Source organism: Pan troglodytes, chromosome 3 (genome assembly GCF_028858775.2).
Source record: "Pan troglodytes isolate AG18354 chromosome 3, NHGRI_mPanTro3-v2.0_pri, whole genome shotgun sequence".
Taxonomy (NCBI): domain Eukaryota; kingdom Metazoa; phylum Chordata; class Mammalia; order Primates; family Hominidae; genus Pan; species Pan troglodytes.
Window position 1 is genome coordinate 153,665,398 of NC_072401.2, and position 20,729 is coordinate 153,686,126.

The 20,729-nt window shown below is 43.9% G+C and overlaps 2 long non-coding RNA genes across 2 annotated transcripts in view; one reads left to right on the plus strand and one right to left on the minus strand.

Annotated features, from left to right (window-relative positions):
- LOC104006242 (uncharacterized) overlaps positions 1 to 20,729 on the plus strand; it is a 143,101-nt gene that overhangs the window by 92,531 nt on the left and 29,841 nt on the right. The window lies entirely within an intron of this gene.
- LOC107974441 (uncharacterized) lies at positions 15,400 to 20,702 on the minus strand. Its single transcript, XR_001717230.3, has 3 exons — positions 20,498 to 20,702; positions 16,496 to 16,585; positions 15,400 to 15,779 (listed from the first exon to the last, which is right to left on the minus strand). It is a non-coding gene; the product is annotated as an uncharacterized LOC107974441 (long non-coding RNA).

The following is a 20,729-nucleotide window of genomic DNA, read 5'->3' on the forward strand; positions in this document are numbered from 1 at the left end:
GTTTTTCCTACAGAACCATGTACTCTTCAATGAACATTTATTGACCTCTAAGCATCCCATTTCTCATTCCTGTAAATTTGTTTCCTTCATAGAGGGCCTTCTACTCTTCTGCCTACCTGGGTGAACCTTTTCAATCTTCTTGGACCCACATCAAATCCTCTGGAAATTCTGACTCTTGCTCAATTCTGAATCCCAACAGCACTAAACCACACATCCTGTGTTCATCTTCTGCTTCCAGTTAGTTCTTTGCACCAGAGTAGGTCGTGAACCTAATTGATACCTGGTGCTTAGCTACCAACTGGTTATCGTCTGCCCTTCAGTACTCAGTAGATATTGTCTGGCCTGGGAAGTATTCTCTGACTCTGTCATTCTTCTCCCCCACAACTGAGTTAGGAACCCTTCTTCATACTCCTCCAGCTGCCTGGACTTTCCATCTTGGCCCTTGTCTTTGTGTACTGTGATTGTTGATTTACTTCTAAGATTCTCCAATTGGACTGTGACCTCCTTGAGGACAGGCTAGTGTCTAATTCACTGATGTATTCCCAGCACCTGGCATGGTGCTGAAGACACTCAATTCACATTTTTGAAAAAATAATGGATTGATGCAATCAATAGTTGCTGATTAATTACATGCTTGATTAAAATATTGGTACTATTCCTCATGGCACCCTATTTACATGCTTCAGTTCTCTAACTAGTCTATTATGTATAGTCTAGTTATACATAGTAACTGGACTTAGTTATAATAACAACCTTTCCTTAGTTATACTCTATAGCTACTTTGTATCTCTTGGTATTAGTCAATGCCTATCAACTTTTATATGACTGAAGTTATCAGGCCAAAACTGGGGGCAACCTGGGAGAAACCAAGCTAGGCGATCCAGGTCTTTGGCAAGAAAGACATGTGCCTTTTTTCAATCCCACTTTCTTTCCTCGACTGTGGGCTACTAAAACAAATAGCAGCTCTCCCTCTTTATGCATTAAGCATTTCAAGGACAGCCTGGCTGTGAAATAAAACAATCCAGACAAATTATTGCACACTCATAGCCAGATTTCTGAATCAAGCCTGAGCCTGCCTAGAGTGCCACGTTCACCTAGCATAAAATAATACCAAATGTTTGGACTTGGAAACCATTTGCCAAATGTTGGGCTAATATAACAAAACACACACACATTATCAGAGACAGAAAATGGCATCCTGGAAACAGCTTAACCCACTGCAAATGAGATGTAAGAGCCTCGTTCAGCAGAAAAGTTCTTTCCCACTCTCGGGCTTCCCCTGAAGCTGTTTGCTGCTTGAACCTCTCTCATCTACTCTCGGTTTTTCCTGGGAGCATATCATATATTGCAATCGCATTTCACTTAGCTGTCCATGATCAGTTTCTCAAATGGGAATACATTAGAGACAGGTTGTGAATTGGCCAGCCACGTCAGCCCCGATCTCCTTGCAGTAAAATGGATGCAGAATAACCACATTTTCCCTTCTCTCAATGTGCTGGTGGCTTCCACAGGAACCCTCTGGAAATGAAGCATAGAAAGAAGCTCACCTGACCAGCCAGAGAACAGACATTTGGCATTTTTAAATGCCTTTTAAATGTCTAGATAGATGGTATACTACCCTGTAGCCTTTTCAAAATCTGTAAGACATGCTGTGAATGCTGTTGTCTAAAAACACCAGCCCTGGAAAACCCTCCAGGTGTCCGGGTGAGGAAGGCAGCAACCTCACCACTTCTGGAAATAAAAGGTTCTGACTTGCTTCAGGAAAAATCTCTTTCTACCAGATGACAGGACAAGGAAAAGCTAGCAGAATGTTTTGCTCATAATTTTTATCTGATCAATCATGTGTGATAAGCAATGCAGTTTTTGGCCACAAAAACAATACACAGGATGGGAGATTGACTGCTTCAAGGGCTGGCAGGAAAGGGCACATTTCTTCAGGATGACATCAAAAGTCACTTGTTGCCTGGAGTGAGTGGTCAGAATTGCAAGTTCAGTGGCAATGGATGCTTTCATGTAAAGCCCCATGGCTGGAAGACAGCCCTCAAGTTGATGCTCAGTTGCCACGTGCACCTGAGACATCCCAAGGGGCCCAGCAAAGCAGGAGAGCAGTCCAGTATTCTCTGGGGCTGTGGCCCCTAAATCCAGAGGAGAAGGGTCATGAGGAATGTGGTGGTCAGACCCATAGAGGTCTGAAAAGTTTGCTTTTGCTTTTCCTTCCCAAAGTTTATACCCAAGTTGCACTTGTTACCACTCTCTTTTGAGGAAAGGCAATCCAGAGCCCATAAGCCATGGACAAGAGTCAGAGAAAAAAAAGAATGTGCCCACCCAAGCTGGCAGGCACCTGGGCCTCTTCAGCAGTGTGAGGTCTGACCTCCCTGCTCAGCTGGGGAAAGCAGGTGAGATAAGACAGGGCTTATCCTAAGGTCTCATCAGCATCCTTGACCTTGGCAGAGGGCAGACATGCAGACGTGGTCCTTGTTTGCATGGGGGTGAGGGGTGGAAGGAGCAGGGGGAGTGGAGGAGAACGACCTTACTTTGCTGCTGGAGACCAGCAAGGGCCATTCAGTAAACAAAGCAAAGTAAAGCAAATGACAACAGCAAAGCAAGGTGTGAAAGGGAGAAGGGTAGATTTCTGGGGAGTCTCTGGCAGGTTGAGGTGCTGCCTTGCCCAGAGAAAGGCTGTAAGGTGCTGGTGTTTCCATGATGCCAAACGGGTGGGGACTGCCACAGGAGAGGCTGCAGACTGCCCTGAGCCCTGGGCGATTGGCCCTGCTCATCACAGTCCTCTTCAGTCATTACCATTGCCTCGTTAGCTTCAGCAGACCTCTGGCTTCAAAAGTGGGAGTTAGCCTGAATCACCGATGCTGGAGAGAGCAGAAGGTGGGCAGCATGGAGAAACACCTAGGGGAATGCACCTGAGAATCCCACTGCCATCCTCCCCAAGCCTGAATCTGTCTCCTTGCTCAATCATGTAAGGGAATGTTCCACCTGCTCCATTGTTTGGCTTTGAGAACTTCCTGTCCTGCTTTCTTTGAGAACACTCCAGGCTTCCTCTTGTTCTTTTGTTCTTCATATCTCACCTAATTTCCCAGGCATTCCCATACCTCGATGCTTCTCAGAACGTGGTTCCCCAGCCCTAAGCTGCCCTGAGAATCCTGACCGGAAGCTTCCTGCTCATCCGTTTGAGGACCCATTACTTCAATGGGCTGCTCTGAAGAAAAAAGAGAAAGCAACAGGGTTTACTGCCCATCAGTGTAGAGTTACAGAGCAATTCCAATCAGCCTGTGGTGTGGCACAGCTCTTCCTATGGGTGGCTGTGCAGCAAAGCAAGACTCTCCACGGAGACAACTGCAAGGGATGAGGAGGAGGCCAAGGGAATCCAAGACCTTCCTGCCTTCCTTTGCCTTTTTCAGCTTCTCAGAGGCTTTTAGGAAGAAGTCCTGTCCCTGCTTTTCAGATAATTCAGTAGCTGTTCTTAGATGGCCACCTTAAAGTAAAAAAGAAAGATGATGCTTCTCTACATTTATGTAGTGTTTTATAGTTGTAAGAGCGTTTTTTATCTCCCTACCTAAACTGTATCGCTTTAGGCCTAGGATGGAAATTAACAGGAGGAATCACAAAACTTCGTTACTCCAATCACAAATTTCAGGCGAGAATGTTTGTCTTGACCTGGTCCAAGCTAATGTTGACCTCTCTGTTAACATATTTTGGATCAGATTCCAGTGCACCTTTTTGCCTGTAGAACTGAATGAATTCTGTGGTGCTGTTAGCCTGATGCAACCACTGGCTTGTTCCCCACACCAACCCTAAACCCTGTCAGTTCCCATTGAAACTGGTGATTTCACGGAATTCTGCACCCATATGTGATATGCACTTCTTTCCTCTCTCTCTCTCCTGTTCCCCCCTTAGCTCTCTTCTCTTTCTTTCCCTTCTTTTTCTTCTCTTTCCTTTCCTTTCCATTTTCTTCCCTTTCTCTCTCTGTTTCTGTCTTCCTCTCTGCTAGATATTGTTTCTTGTCAATTAGCATTCATTTGCAATTGCACATATACCCTTCTTCATATCTCAGGGGCTGGAAACCTGGAGTTCATATTTCTCAGGCTTCCTTGATTCCAGGAAGGCAGAGAATAGGGTCTTCTTCCTCTGGCAGAAAGAGGTATGGCAGAAATATCAGCTGTGCTGGATATGAGTTTTTGTAGCAGACTTTGTATTCTACTGTCAGTCACAACTTCAGGGCCAAGAGGCAGCTACAAAGCCAGCAGAAGTTTCCTGCAGTTTTCTGACCCTGGGATATTAGTATGTCCCAACTTTATAATCTCTGGATCATGAGGTTACAGGTTACAAGTTTCAGGTACAGTGGTGTAATCTGAAAACTAGTGGCACCTCCTCTAAATTACCTTCCTGTAGCACAGCCAATAATTTTGCTCACATTTTATCTTCTTCCTGCATTGCTTAAAAGTCAACCTTTTTGCATAAAATACTTAGAGTAGTGGTTCTCAAAGACTGGCCTTGGACCAGCATTATCATCATCATCATCATCAATCATCCGAGAACCTGTTAGAAATGCACATTCTTGGGCCCCATACCAGACCTACTGAATCAAAAGCCCTAGGGACAGTGCCAAGCAATCCAGGTTAACAAGCCCTCCGGGCAATTCCGATGTAAACTAGAGTCTGAGAACCACTGACCTATTGAGATGTTTATTTTCTTATCACAAACTGTGACTGATATACACACAACTTCTCAATGTGTGCTGCTTTTTGTATAATTATAAAATACTATGTTTCATGTAGAAAATTTGGAAAACTACAAAAAGCGTGAACAAGAAACCAACCCCCACAAAATCTGACTACTGAAAGTTAACTGGGCCAGGCGCAATGGCTCACGCCTGTAATCCCAGCGCTTTGGGAGGCTGAGGCGGGTGGATCACGAGGTCAGGAGTGCAAGACCAGCCTGGCCAAGATGGTGAAACCCCGTCTCTACTAAAACTACAAAAATGAGCCTGGTGCAGTGGCAGGCGCCTGTAATCCCAGCTACTTGGGAGGCTGAGGCAGGAGAATCGCTTGAACTTCGGCGGCAGAGGTTGCCGTGAGCCAAGATCGTGCCACTGCACTCCAGCCTGGGCGACAGAGTGAGACTCCGTCTCAAAAAAAAACAAAGAAAAGAAAGTTAACTATTATTACCCTTATTTTTTTCTAGTCGTTTCTCCATGTATACACATTTATACATATAGTTACATAACTGGTTCATCAGTTTGTATCTGATTATTTTCCCCACATAACATTAGATTAGGAACATTTCTCTGTGCCATTATATACGTTTATTTAAAATTTACTTAATGTTTCATGTTATTGAAGTACTATAATTAATTACCTACGCTTCCAATGATAAATGTTTATGTTATTTCTGGGTTTTGCTGGTATAAGTGAATGCTACACTAGATACCCTTATATAAAATATTTCTCCAATCCTGATTGCTCCATTAGCATCAAAGGATAAATGAGGATATGGAAGAGAAGAGAGACTTAGGCAGAACAGTGCTGGGCCCTTTCAGAGCAGTGGCTCCTTGTGTGTAGGGGTAAGCAGAGACCTCATGAAACTTACCAGTTAGGAATCGAGGTGGGAAAGAAGAGAGGAACTTAAGAAAGATTCTTTCTATTTCTGAGCTTAAATAACAGTTGTGAGAGTAGAGGCATCTCAGAAGGAAAGACAAACAAAACGAAGCAAAGCAAGTGATTCTTCTTTTGACACTCTAGATATTCACCCAAAAGGTAGTATGATTTGAGGCCAGTCCACACTTGTTGTTTATGAGACACGAAGACTTCAGCTTTTTCCCCTGATTCAAGACATCAGCCTGGGGAGGCTGAGTCCATTCTCATGTTATGGTGGCATTTGCATCTATGCTAGATGGGCTGAGGTCACCCTGAAAAGTCCAGGCCTTGTTGTGCTAAATCCGTATATACCTCAGTGGGGATGGCACCAGGTTTAAGAAGCCAAAGAAGGGACCCAGAGCCAGCAAACGAGACGTGTGGTTTTACTGGGGGCTTACATACAGGGGAGAGTGCAGCGGTGGAGATCTGTGCAGAAGAACCACATCCACTTGCAAAAAGCATGCAGTTTATACAGTATTTCCACTTTGTACCCTCCCCCTAAAAACCTCCACCTGGCAATTTTCATTTAACCCCAAACTCAGGGCCTGAATGCCCTGTAAGGCCAGTGTTTCACAGGCTGGGCTGGGGGCTCAGATGTTTTTCATAGATAAGGAATTATTCTCTGAACACACATTCAGGTGCGTCTGCCATACAGGGTCACTCTCAGGGTATGCTCGAGTCACTGCTGCCAGGTGAATTTATTGTACGCTCCACCCCAAAATGCCCTTGAGTGGCCCTCATGTTCTTATCATCTATTTTTCTGCAATTTCCCTGGGACCAGGCATGCAGACGAACATTGCAGCCAGATGCCATGCTGCAATACAAACTACAGAAACAAAAAGTCCTTCCGTGTGCTGGGAGTTGATCCTGGATGCCCATAGCAGTCCCACTGTGGAGGAGAGGGGTCAGCTCTCCACAGACCCAACAGTCTGTTTTGTTCTGGAGAGAGGCCACCATCTGTGTCCAGTTGGTGAAGAGGTTTGCTGCACATCATCTATAGGCAGAAGATGAGATGTTTAGTGGGTACAAAAAAGGGCAAGTCATGACCATTTAACAAGACACAGGAAGTCGTGGCATTGAGAGAGCACTGCCCTTGGCAATGGCCTGGTGCCTGGTTTACATCAGTGGATTGGCTCCCATCTGTGACATGTGGTGGAAGGCCGGAGCAAGGGCACCCAATGTTTCACAGTAAGAGGGTAATCATCCCCTTGCCCAAGGAAGGACCAGGACTCACCATTCCAGAAGTACAAGAGGGAATAGGGTGCAAAATAGGTGTGACTTGTGTATCCTGTTCCAGGCCCTTCCCCCAAGGAGTGGGAAAAGTGAACCATCGTGGGCTAATTTGTCATTTCCAGAGCCACATAATGATATGCTCCCTAGACGATAGGTCCTGAGGCAAGGGCAATTGTAAGTTGTCTCCAATACCAGGCCAGTGCAAAGCCATGTTAGGAATGGGGCCCTGTCCCTCCTGTATGAAGGAGGGAATCCATGGAGGTCCAGCAGACTCTGTCAAAGACTGCTTCAGTTCAGGTGACAGGTGACAGGGCCAAGCATTGAATGGAGCTCAGTGCTCAAGGGGCTACCCGTCAATGTGCTCCTCTGTTGGAGGCATGCATGCCATGTGGCCACAGTCTGCATCCGGGCATTCCCAGACCTCAGTCTCTGGAAGGTATCCTGTAGCCAACTTGCCACAGGATACTGGGCATGCACCAGCACTGGGACCCCCTCTGCAATGTCCTCCATCTGTTGCAAGGCACAATATGCAGTGCAGAGCCACTGCTCCATGACACTATCATCCACCTTCAGCCCCCTGCCATAATTGGGACCAGAATCCTAAAGGCACATATTCATTTCCTTGCCCTTGCCACAGGCCCCACATAAAACCCTCAGGGTAACCAGCTATGTCCATTTCACAAGGCTGTACCTGCACAAGAGTCCCCGCATCCTGTGTTTCACTGCAACTTTAGCTTATTCCAAGGCCTCATCCTTCCTTGTGGACCCATCACAGTAGGCCCCCTTTTTGACTAAGTGGTATGGGGGCCTAAGACGTTGGGCCAAATGGGGAATAAAAGAACACCCATACCATAGAAGGCCTAGGAAGGTTTGCAGCTGCTTTGGTGTGCTACAACATGGGTAGACCTGCACCCTATCCATAATGGCAGATGGAATGACTTTAGTCTTACCTAACAAGATGACATCCAAGTATTTGACTGCCAAGCCTAGACCCTGGACTTTGTCTGTACCAACCCAATTGAGACAGCAGAGTGTGGGCTGTAGTTTGTAAACTGGAAAAAGACTCAGAAGTTAAATATCCCTGGGGCCGATGGTAAAGGTCCATTATTCTCTTTCCCAGGTGAATGCAAATTGGCTTTGACTCTGGGGCAATGGGAATGCTTAAGAAGGCACTGGCTAAATCAATAACAAAATGGTACATGCCAAGTTCCTCTCCTACCCTCATATGTAGGGAGATGATACTCAGAGGAGGAACAGCTGCATACACTCTGGGGGACCACCTTATTTAGTTTCCAGTAATCCACTGCCATTCTCCGTGTCCATCAGGCTTCCATACAAGCCATACAGGGCTACTGTATGGGGCTGGCAACTGTGCTGTTGTCTATTTCATGTTCCCCTGATCACATGCTTCACCACCCCAACTCTCAGTCGGAGTTCCCTGGCAGTTGTTTGGGGGCTCACAAGATATCCATTCCGAAGATGTATTCTGGAATGGGAGCTATGTATACTAAATAGGATTTTGGTGGCAGTCTCTCAACTGGTAATACTAGTTCAACTTGTCTGACTTTCATGTCCCTCCAGCCCCATAACCATCTATTATTATCACAGGCCCTTGGAACACATGAATGTTACCATATGTATTAGTCCATTCTCACATTGCTATAAAGGAATACCTGAGACTGGGTAATTTATAAGGAAAAGAGGTTTAACTGGCTCATGGTTTTGCAAGCAGTATAGGAAGCATAGAGGCTTCTGCTTCTGGGGAGGCCTCAGGAAACTTCCAATCATGGTGGAAGGCAAACAGGGAGTGAGATGTCTCACATGGCAAGAGCAGGAGCAAGAGGAGAGGGGCAGGTGCCACACACTTTTAAACAACGAGATCCCATGAGAACTCAATGATCACAAGGACAGTACCAAGAGGATGGTGCTAAACCATTCATGAGAAATCCACTCCCATGATCCAATAACCTCCCCCAAGGCCCCACCTACAACATTGGGGATTACATTTCAACATGAGATTTGGTGGGGACACAGATCCAAACTATATCACCATATATGAGAGTGCATTTGGCTCACTGTATCCATGAGGCATGCACAGTCTGTTATTTTTAGGTGACCAAAATATAGCTCTACATGTGGCCTCTGGTCCCTGGACAGCCTGGTCATCGTTGCTCTTATTGGGATCCTGGGGCTTTGGCCTGCATCCTAGTTAAAGAGGTTGGTGCCTGCCATCTCTCTGTGGGAGGGGCAGTTTTTGAGACGGAGTCTCGCTCTGTCGCCCAGGCTGGAGTGCAGTGGCGCGATCTCGGCTCACTGCAAGCTCCGCCTCCCGGGTTCACGCCATTCTCCTGCCTCAGCCTCCCGAGTAGCTGGGACTACAGGCGCCCGCTACCACGCCCGGCTAATTTTTTGTATTTTTAGTAGAGACGGGGTTTCACGGTGTTAGCCAGGATGGTCTCGATCTCCTGACCTCGTGATCCGCCCGCCTCGGCCTCCCAAAGTGCTGGGATTACAGGCGTGAGCCACCGCGCCCGGCCCTGGGGCTCCTTAGTGGAGCTCTTCCAACTTGAGCTTCTGCCCCAGTCTGATCAGAACAGCATTCGGCTGTTTATCTGTTTTCACAGCAGGTGTCCCTGCCACTAAGAGGTTGTGCCACATTTGTTATTGGCTCACCCTGATGGGCCCCATGGCTGTCTCCTTTCTTTATATTCCAGCAGTGTGTACCCTTCACCCATGTAGTACCCCCCCACCATTTCCTCCAAGTCAGTGTCTGCTTGAGCCACAAGAGACACTGGCTGTCCTACCAAGGGGCTCAGGATAGACACTAGTGTGCCATACCATTGGCTGGTGCCAACTATAAGATGGTGTCTTTCATACCAGCACTGAAAAGCTCATCGTTGGGACCTTGGTAATGCCCAGCATAGACAGCATGCTTCATCCCTAACTCCTAGAGGATGTCCTGCAATTCTTCCACAGTCTGTCATTGTAAAGGAGATGTGGTGCATCTCCCTTACTTGGCAAGGCTGCCTTGCAGCCTACAATCACCCAACCAAGGGCACAACCTGATCCCCATTACCAGCACCACAGAGGGGCTGCCTCGAGACCCAGTGGTCTATAATGGATGCCATTTCACTTACGGAGAGTACAACACCCTCTGCCTCCATGTCCCAGAGACAGAGAAGCCACTCCACAGTCAACTCTCTCCCCTTCTGCCTGAACCTATTTTCCAGCTCCACCAATTCCACAGCTGTGTGGTCCCACATGGTGGTGCACTGCGGTCTTCCAGGCAGAGGCAAATCTTGCAGGGCTACCAGCTATGGGCACACTGGGTCGGCTTTTATCTTGGTGGTGACCATCAGATGCACAGAGGGGATGGGAACCTCTAAAAGCTCATCCCAGTCTTCACTCTCCTCCCCACTAGAGCTCTCCATAGGGTCTCAGGACTTAGGGTCTCAGGAGGATTTAGTCCTGATAACTCAGACCCATTGATATGGCGGCTGGTGACCGTTCAAATGGGCTACCCGACAATCCAGGGTCTCCATCTTGTCATCCTGTGCCTGCAGGCAGGACAGTAAGCTCTCCAGTGTTTCAGCCTGAGCTAAACTGGCATCTCTTTCTAATTGCAGTTCATCCTGTAACTGACAAACACTTGCCTACAATGTGAACTCAGCTTCAGTGGCTACTCTGTAGAGCAGCCAGCCAATTGCAGCTGCCACCACTTGGGCATCTGACCCTTGCTCAGTCAGATCCATCTCCTTCAACAACTCTTCCAGATCCTTTAGCATTTTGGGGGCATCCCTGTGCTCACATGTTGGACCCCATCCATCAAGGATAGTGGCTTTCAGGTCCCACATAGATATGGACGGTCAGCTCAGAATTTCCCCTGTGGATTCCCCTTCCCTGATCCCACCATCTTGGTGCTCACAGGATTTTCTCCAGCCTTCTGGATAGCTCACCAATTGTGCTAAATCCCTATCAACTCCAATGAGGATGGCACCAGGTTCAAGACGCCAAAGAGACCCAGAGACAGCAACTGAGACATGGGGTTATTGGGGGTTTACATACAGGGGAGAGAATCCAATGGTGGCAGGCTGGCAGGAGAACTGCTGGTCCAGTGGTGGTGGGCTGGACAGAAAAACTACACAGCCCAGTGGCAGCAGGTTGGGCAGGAGAACTGCATGGCCCGGTGGCAGTAGGCTGGGCAGAAGAACCACAACCACTTGCAAAAAACATGCAGTTTATATAGCATTTTCACTTAGCACCCTTCCCCTAACAGCCTCCACCTGGCAATCTTCATCCAACCCACAACTCAGAGTCTTGATCCCCTGTACAGCCCTTGTTCCACAGGATGGGCTGGGGGCTCAGATGTTCCTCATAGATAAAGAATGAATCCCCTCCAAACACACATTCAGGTGTGTCAGCCATACGGGGTCATTCTCAGGGTATGCGCAAATCATTGCTGTCAGAGGTGTTTACCATATATGTCTGGGCACATTATAAGTGTTTCAACAATATTTGCTGACTGAATAAAAAAAATTAAAAAAAAATAGAAGGGTAGAATATTTCTGAAAGCCCAGGCATATATACTATTATCTCAAATGCCCCAGATTTAGTGATTCCCTATAAAATCCCATGCCTAGAAATGAATCCACTTCCCAGCATGCGTGGCACAAATAGGCATTCTTCCCTCTTCTCCTCTTGTCAATTAATCAACAAATATTTATCAAGGATCTACCACATGTCTAGCACTATTCTTGTGCAGGAAATAACAAAGTTCTCCCTGCCTTCAAGGAGCTTATAGTTTATTTTTTACTTTTTATTTTTAATTGACAAAAAATAATTGTTCATATTTAAGGGATAAAATGTGATGATGCGATGTTTTGATCGATATATACACTGTATTAGAAAGATTCAATCAAGCCAATTAATATATCCATTTTCTCACCAACTTATTTTTTGTGGTGAGAATGTTAAAAATCTATTCTTTTAGCAATTTTGAAATATGTAATACATTATTATTAACTGTGCTCAACATGCAGTGCAATAGATCACTAAAGCTTGTTACTCCAGCCTAAGACTTTATACCCTTTGATTACATCTTTCTCCATCTCTACCCCTCTCCCCCAGCCTCTGGTAACCACCTTTCTACTCTCTGTTTCTTCATGGAATATCTTTTTCTATCCCTTCACTTTCAGTCTATTTGTATCCCTAGAGGTGAGATGAGTTTTTCTGGGCAGCATAGAGTTGGGCCTTATATTTTTATCCATTCAGCCACTCAATATCTTTTGATTGGATAATATAATCCACTTACATTCAAAGTAGTTATTGACATGTAAGAGCTTATGTTTGCCATTTTGTTAATTTTTTTCCAGTTAATTTGTAGATCTTTTGTTTTTCTCTTCCTTTGTGGTTTGATGATTTTCTGCAGTGGTATGCCTTAAATTCTTTTTAACTTTTGTGTATCTACTGAAGGTTTTTGCTTTGTGGTTACCATGAGACTAACATAAAACATCTTATACTAATAGCAGGTTATTTTAAGCTGATAATAACTTTGATCACTTGCATAAATTTTACGCTTCTACTTCCTCCTAATTTGTTTGGTCACACATTTTGTATGTTTTATAATTTGTGTCCCTTAACAAATTATTGTAGCAATTTTCATTTTTAATAGTTGTCTTTTAACCTTCATCCTAGAGATATAATTGATTTTCAGATGACCATTATAGTATGAGGTTCTGAGTTTGACCATATATTTACTTTTACCAATGAGTTTTATATTTTTATATATTTTTATGTTGCTACTTAGCAACTCCCCTCCTTTTTAAGTCTGAGAAAGTGATTATCTCCTTTTCATTTTTGAAGAGTAGGATTTCCAAGTATAGTATTCTTGGTTGGCAGGTTTATTTATTTATTTTTTATCTTTCAGCTTTTTGAATATATCATCCCATTCCCTTCTAGCCCACAGGATTTCTGCTGAAAACTCTCAGAGAATCTTATTAGAGTCCCCTTAAATGTAACCATCACACATGTCCGTGTGAAGAGACCACCAAACAGCCTTTGTGTGAGCAACAAGGCTGTTTATTTCACTTGGGTGCAGGTAGGCTGAGTCCAAAAAAGGAGTCAGCAAAGGGAGATAGGGGTGGGGTCATTTTATAGGATTTGGGTAGGTAGTGGAAAATTATAGTCAAAGGGGGTTGTTCTCTGGCAGGCAGGGGCGGGGGTCACAAGGTGCTCAGTGGGGGAGCTTCTGAGCTAAGAGAAGGAATTTCACAAGGTAATGTCATCAGTTAAGGCAGAAACCAGACATTTTCTCTTCTTGTGTGATTCTTCAGTTACTTCAGATGTATCTAGATGTATATCTGCTGGCTTGGGCTCAGAGGCCTGACAGTAACTGTCACTTTTCTCTTGCAGCTTTCAATATTCTCTCTTTGTCTTTAATGTTTGACAATTTTATTGTTATGTGTCTTGGTGTGAGTCTCTTTGGACTCATTCTATTAGGTGTATGTTGAGTTTACTGGACTTAGGTTTTTATTTCCTTCCTCAGAAGTAGGAAGTTTTTGCCATTATTTTTTTGAATATGTCCTCTGTCCCTTTCTCTTTCTCCTCATCTTTTGATACTCTGATAATGCACATATCATTCCACCTGATGATGTCCCATAGTCCCTTAAGTTGTCTTCACTTGTTTTCTTTCTTTTTTCTCCTCATATTGTATGATTTTCTATGAGCCATCTTTATGTTCACTATTTCTTTATTCTGCTTGATCTAGTCATTGTTAAAGCCTTCTATTGAATTTTTGAATTCAGTTATTCTTCAGCTTGATGATTTCGGTTTGTTTGCTGCTTCTTCTTCCTTTTTTTTTTTTTTTTTTAACCTTTATTCTATCTCTCTGTTGAAGTTGACAGTTTTTTCATGCATTGTTCTTACCTTGGTGAACATCTTTACAACTGTCCTTTTGAATTCCCTGTCAGGTAAATCACCTGTCTCCATTCCATTGAGTCAGTTTCTGGAGATTTATCTTGTTCTTTTATTCAGAAGATGTTTTCTTCATTTTCCTGTTTTTTCATTTTCCTTCACTCTCTGTGTTGGTCTCTGCACATTAGATTTAAAAAACTACCTTCCCTAATCTTGTTATACTGCTCCCTTTTGGGAGCTGCTCCTGCCCAATTTGCCTGACCAGACATACCAGGTGCCTCTAAACTGTTTGTGCATGTCCCCAACCTGCTATTTTTGTTCTTAGTGGTCCAAGAAATTCAAGTGTCATGTGGGCGTGGTGGCACACACCTGTAGTCCTAGCTATTTGCGGGGCTGAGGCGGGAGGATCACCTGAGCCCGGGAGGTTGAGGTTGCAGTGGGCCATGATCATGATCATGCCACAGCATTCCAGCTTGGGTGACAGCATGAGACCCTGTCTCAAAAAAAAAAAAAAAAAAAAAAAAGAAGAAGAAAGAAAAAGGAATTAAAGTGTCAAGTTGTGCTATTGTCTTAAGAGAGGTGGGACAGAAGCCAGAACTTTGGGATGCAGATGGTGTTAGATATATGTTCTAGTTCCTTCTTCATTTGCAGGGAAACTGAGAGCTAGAGTTTATCTCCACTCATTCTGCTCTACGTCAAGGAAAGAATCTGGAGCAGATGCTTGTACTCTTGATCAGACTACTCACTTTGAGATGACTGCTGAAAATTTACAAGTTACCTTTTTGTTCTCAGTGGTCTAGGAGACTCAGGAGTGCAGAGTGTGTCAACTCCCATAGTGAGGTGATTTAGGAGCTAGTCCTTCAGGTGAAAGCTGTAAAAGTTGGAGCATGCAGAAACTACTTCCAGGGAGTCTGCAGATTTGAATTTATTTCTGGAGCAAGCCAGGGAAGAAGGTGTGGAGAGTTCCCACTCCCCTGTTTGAGCAAGCAGAAATTTCACACCTTCCTAGCAAGGGGAGATTTCTGGTCTGGAGTTATCACTGAAGCAAGCCAGAGAGAAAGGTGCAGCGAGTGCTCACTTTCTCTTTCAGGAATGGAGAGATCCCCCAGCATCCTCCCAATGACAGATTCCAAGACTTTATCTTTAGAGTAAGCCAGGGAAGATGGCACAGGAAATGCTGTCATTCTTGCCAGCATAGTTTTCCAACCTCTTTCTACAGAGAGATAGCAGGGCTGGGATTTTCACTGGAGCAAGCTGGGGAAGGAAGTGCAGAAAGTGCTCACTCCCCTGTTCAAGAAAGAAGTCTCAGACTCTCCTTACAGAGGGAGCATTCTGGTCTGGAGTTATTGATGAAGCAAGCCAGGGAAGAAGCCACCGGGAATGCTCACTTTCCCTTTTGGGCATGGAGAGGTCCACCAACCTCCCTTTAATAGAGATTGTAGAGATTTATAGCTTATTTTTTTGAAGACAGACAATAGATATTCAAACAAATCCATAGTTCTATGAGAGAAATTGAAGAGTTTAGCTTGACACACAATGACCAGGTTTAACCAAACTGAGGTCTGGCTGCTTGCCACTCGGAAGCCAAAACAAGAGAAGCAAGATGGAATGGAGGAAAGCAGTTTTATTCAAAGGCTAGCCATTGAGAAGAACGGCTGGACTTAGGTCTCAAAGAACCATCTCAAATTTTCAGGTTAAGTGAAGGGGGTTGGGAAGGGAAACTTGCTATGGGAAGCATGGGGGAGTGGTGCAGGATGGAGGTCGGCATATCTTGCTCCAATGGCTATCTTGAGTTGTTGTCCACCTGGAGTATGAACTGGGATCATTTTGACAATGGTTGGGTTGTAGATTAACCATCTTGAGGCAATTTCTAGGTGGGGGAGACTTCCACAACTGGATCTCTATGCCTGGTTTATTTCAAGATTAGCCCCTGGAACTTCTAAGCAAGTACATCATTAGACAAGCAAATATGGTGCAAGGGAGTGTCTGGAATAGAAAGAGGAAGAAGGGTTTTCTTAAGATTAAGAAGAGAGAAAATGAAACTTCAAAATACATTTCGAGGTTAAGATACTGGGTTACATAGAGTGTGAAGAGTGTATGCTACTTTCATCATTTTATGGTTCCAGCTATAGCAGTGGAGGCTTACTGGGGGATGACCTGTCTTAGATTCATTTGCAAACCAATGATCCAGGCTCAGCATAGGTTTCAAATCACACCCAGCAGAGGGTGTGGCAGGTCTGGATAGGGTTTATTTTTTAATTAAAAAAAATTTTTTTTTGAGAGAGGGCTTTGTTCTGGAGTACAGTGGTGCAGTCATGGTTCACTGCAGCCTTGACCTCTTGGGCTCAAGTGATCGTCCTATCTTAGCCTCCCAAGTAGCTAGGACTACACCCATGCACCACCACACCAGGTTAATTTTTTATTTTTATTTTTGTAGAGATGAGATCTTGCTGTGTTGCTAAGGCTGGTCTCAAACTCCTGGCCTCAAGCAATCTTCCTACCTTGGCCTCCCAAAGTGCTGGGATAACAGGTATGAACCACTGAGCTTGGCCAGTTTTATGCCCTAAGGGCTTCATGTGTTAGTGTCCTGGTTCTAGTGATGAGGGATAATGGTTAGCACTTGTCATGACTTGATTAGGAATGAAATAACATAGTGAATATATAGTAACCAATGTAATCAAAAACAGTTTCCTCAAAAATACCTGGCTGGGGTGGCAACTAGGTTCTTCTCTCACGCTGATTCTGGTGTAGGAAAGTTTAAATTTTTCCCCTGAAGTTTCGATAATTTGAGTCTATAAAACAAATTGATAATAGTTGAAAGAAAAAAGGCATACACATTTATTGACGTGCATATGGGCATGAGAATCATACAAAAATATGAGGCTTAAAAATGGGGGGTTGATGATTGAAGTTTTATACCATCCTGAGATTACGGAAGAAATAGGGGCTTGGAGCATGGCAAGACAGGTTACAAGAGGGAGAGAAGAGAAAAAGGCTGGCATAAGACCACTAGCCTGGCTAGTGAGGATGGTCTTGTTATGCTGATGAACCTCATAGGTAGCAACCCTTAAAGAATAGATAGATAGTAGCCTGTAATAACAGTTTCTCTGTCAGACCTTCAAAGGTGTCAGACTCTGAGTCTGTCTCTCTCTCTTTCTCTGTCTCTCTCTTTCTCTCCCCATAATTTAATCTTTCCTAGCTTTGGACAAGGGGTTGCCTCAGAAAAGGTCTGTTTGCATGTCCTAGTTACTTCATTTTATTTCCTCCACAGATGCAAATCTCCTTTTCCCCGAAAAGGGAGGAAATTGCAAGGCTATTCTTGTGCTTGCAGCCTCTCTGAATAGCCATATCAAATTATGCCAAAGAAGTATATTTGGCTGGGCTCAGTGGCTCATGCCCATAATTCCAGAACTTTGGGAGGCCGAGATGGGTGGATCACTTGAGGTCAGGAGTTCCAGACCAGACTGACCAACAGGATGAAACTCCGTATCTAATAAAAATACAAAAATTAGGAGGGCGTGGTGGCAGGCGCCTGTAATCCCAGCTACTTGGGAGGCTGAGGCAGAAGAATCGCTTGAACCCAGGAGGCGGAGGTTGCAGTGAGTCAAGATCATGCCATTGCTCTCCAGCCTGGGAGATAGAGCAAGAGTAAGACTCTGCTTAAAAAAAAAAAAAAGAAAAAAAGTATATTTTAGGGTAAAATTTTTTTTGTTTCATTCACTGGTCAATTAGTAGAGGCTGTTTAGAACACTGTCTTGAGAATTCCTCAATGAGAATTCCAATTTCATAAGGAGTTAGAAGCAAGCTAAAGCAAAGCGAGTGATTATTCTTTTGGCACCCTAGGAATCAAAGAACAGTATGTTCTGAAGCAAATCATGCTTGTGTTTTCTGAGGACACAAGGACTTCATCTGACTTCTTTTTTGATCTGATCCGAGCCATTAGCCAATGAGAAAGGTGATTGAATGGTGATGTCTTCCATGAGTCCAGTAATAAGTATGCTTGTGTCCATCTGTGATGGTGCTTAGTCCTATCCAGGCCCAAATCCACAATGAGGTATAACTTTTCAGTAACTGCCCAAGGCTTAGGAATTTAAGTATTATACCAAAATGTCCAAAACACATGAGCATGAACCTGTAGTGGATGGTAAGCCTTAGTGGCTCACAGATGCAGTGTAGATTAGAAAGACTGCTGGACTACTGGATAGCATAATCCCCAGAGTCTAGTTTTTTTTTTTTTTTTTTTTTTTTGGAACACTCACAAACTGCATGAACTTGAGAAGGTCAGTTTCTTTCCTAAGAATCAGTTTCTCCATTTATTAAAAAAAAAAAAAAATCAGCCCAATAATTCCTGTTCTTCCTACTTCGCAGGGATTTTATGACAATCAAATGAGCTCATACTTGGGAGAGCACTTCACTCGGTGCTAGACAAGAACAAGCTATCATCATTAGTTTGCTGGTGACAGAGAAAGCTGCTACTTCCTTTCCCTACCTTCTTTTTTCTTTTCTTTTCTTTTCTTTTTTTTTTTTAAACAGAGGTAGTTATTTATGCACCAGAAAGAACAGTTAAATTCCTAGGCTGTGTGCTTCTCTTAGTGAAATGATTTTAGAGCCATGTGTAAATAGCACATAAATTTATTATGACTCGGGTCCAAACTGGGGAATGTGTCTGTATATACACACACATGCAATCACCTCTCAACATCTAACAGTGAAAAATATTGCAGCCTTGTAAAAAACAAAGCCACCTTCTTCCTAACTCCTGACAGCTAAAATGTCCTTAAAATACATGGGAAAGAAAGTTCACTCTACATACCTGTGCAATGGAGTTTTTATGAATCAGACAAATTTTGAGTCTCGCAGGTAACGTCAGACCTGAGAGTGATGTTTACACTCCTGGTATTTCAAGCTTAACTACTTGCTGCTGATTCGCCCAGATGGCTCTCTAGGCACAAGGATGCAGAATCTCTATTTATTTACTCCAAAGAAACAAACAAACAAAAAGCTGACCATTGGACCAAGTTAATCAAAAAGTTTTTAATCGAGTCATTGGAGGACCAAGGCAAATGCTTGGAGACATAAACAGGTGGCACAAATCATTTTTAGTCTTGTTAGAGAATGAGGAGCAGGCTGCTGCAGGGAGATGATTTCCTGCCTAATTAATCTGCATGTTGCCACCCTGGAATTTATTCATTTTGGGGCATGAATCCCATCTGTAAGGCCAGTTGTTAGAATTGGTGAGAAAATACTTTCTTTTTTCCTTATTTATTAGAGGAAAGAGGAAGAGAGAGAGAGCAGAGAGCTCATGTAGTTATATTTCAGCTTGAAGCAAATCAAATACTCCTCTGAGTCTTCAGTACTTGAAAGCAGCCAAATGGCTGTTGCAGGGTGGCCTGTTACTTTCGTATTTATGAAGGAATTTATATGTATGTGTGTGTATATATATCACATTTCCTTCATAAATGTATATATTACAAAACCACATATATATTACATTATATATGTGTGTGTGTACATATATATAACTTTTTTGTTTTTAGTGGCAACACTTAATCGGACAGAGCTGCCAGTCACTAAGGGTGAAGTGAGATGTTTTGATTAGCCAATCAGTCAATGCTGCACTAGTCTAAATAGTGTCTTTGTGAAAGTTAGAAAAGGCACCCCTTGCTCAAGACATTTTACTTCTATTTGCTGGGAAATTGTCATACTACATTGAATATGTTAGAGTAAGACACTTTACTTCCACCTGCCAGAAAGCTGTCATTACACAAACTGAAACCTACAGTGTCTTCAATGAGAAGACTACCTCTTTAGCTACATTGCTCTTGTGTACCACATGGCCTAAACAATTGCACACTGGCACCACCATCGATGCAGCATTTAGCAAGCTGCTGGGGATGGCTGGCTGGCTCATATGGTCCCTGCCCTCAGGCAGCTCAGTCTAGCTGGGAAGACAGACATTAGTCAAAATAAGCATCCAAATACATGTACTATGACAAAATGGGGAAGTGCTTTGAAGCAAAATTTCAGGGTGCTAGGGGTCTTCTTAAATGTGAAGATAAATATGTATCTAGTGTTTAAAATAGTTCTTGGCAACACTCAACTGACGTTTACAGGATGAAAATTCCACAAATTACAACCATCCACAAAACGGAGGTGTGTGGAAATAGAGCTTTCTTTGTACAACTGATTTTAATATTTGATTCCAAGACCCACCAAGTGGATAGTATCAAACAGTGATGTTTGCGTAAATCAGTTCAATATACTGACTTACAGTTAAATTCAATCCCCAAGCCCTTCCAAGCTCTGTCTTTGGCTAGTTTAAGCCTTCAGAGAGAGACAGATGATTCCCTGACTCTTTGTGGTTGGGTCACAGGCCGCTGGTGGATGCTCCTTCCCTCACCCCTCCAGGCAGCCTATACAAACTGGGATGTCAATGTCCCTGCTTATGTGTGGGCCTCTTTCTGAATGCTGAAAGCCCTGTTGGTCCCCTCCAAGCCACTTTTAAGGTAGGGCCCATCACAACCAAGGGCAGCCAGCTGCTGTTCCTCTGGCTTGTGCTGTGCCCATGTGTAGGATGGGTCTTTGGTGCTTCCCCTCCTAAGCTGCAGCCAGGGGACAGATTGACTTAATGCTCTACTGTCACCATCTTGAAATTCATAATCATTTTATCTTTAAACTTGTCTTTTGTGAAGTAGTGCACCCACCTGAGCAGAGGAGAGGTGTGCATAATGCATGCTGCCATTTCTTCCTATCCCATTTGCACATAGCATTAGTGGTAATTCCTTGTATTGACCAACCACTTAAGTGAAAATGGTGACATAGAAAGAAAGGGAAAGAGAGAGCAGCCCATAGTTTCTTTTGTCTTCAGTCCTTCCTTAACTCATCAGTAAGTCAAAGGTAGAGAATGTCAGTAGAATGTGTGTATGTCACAAAGGG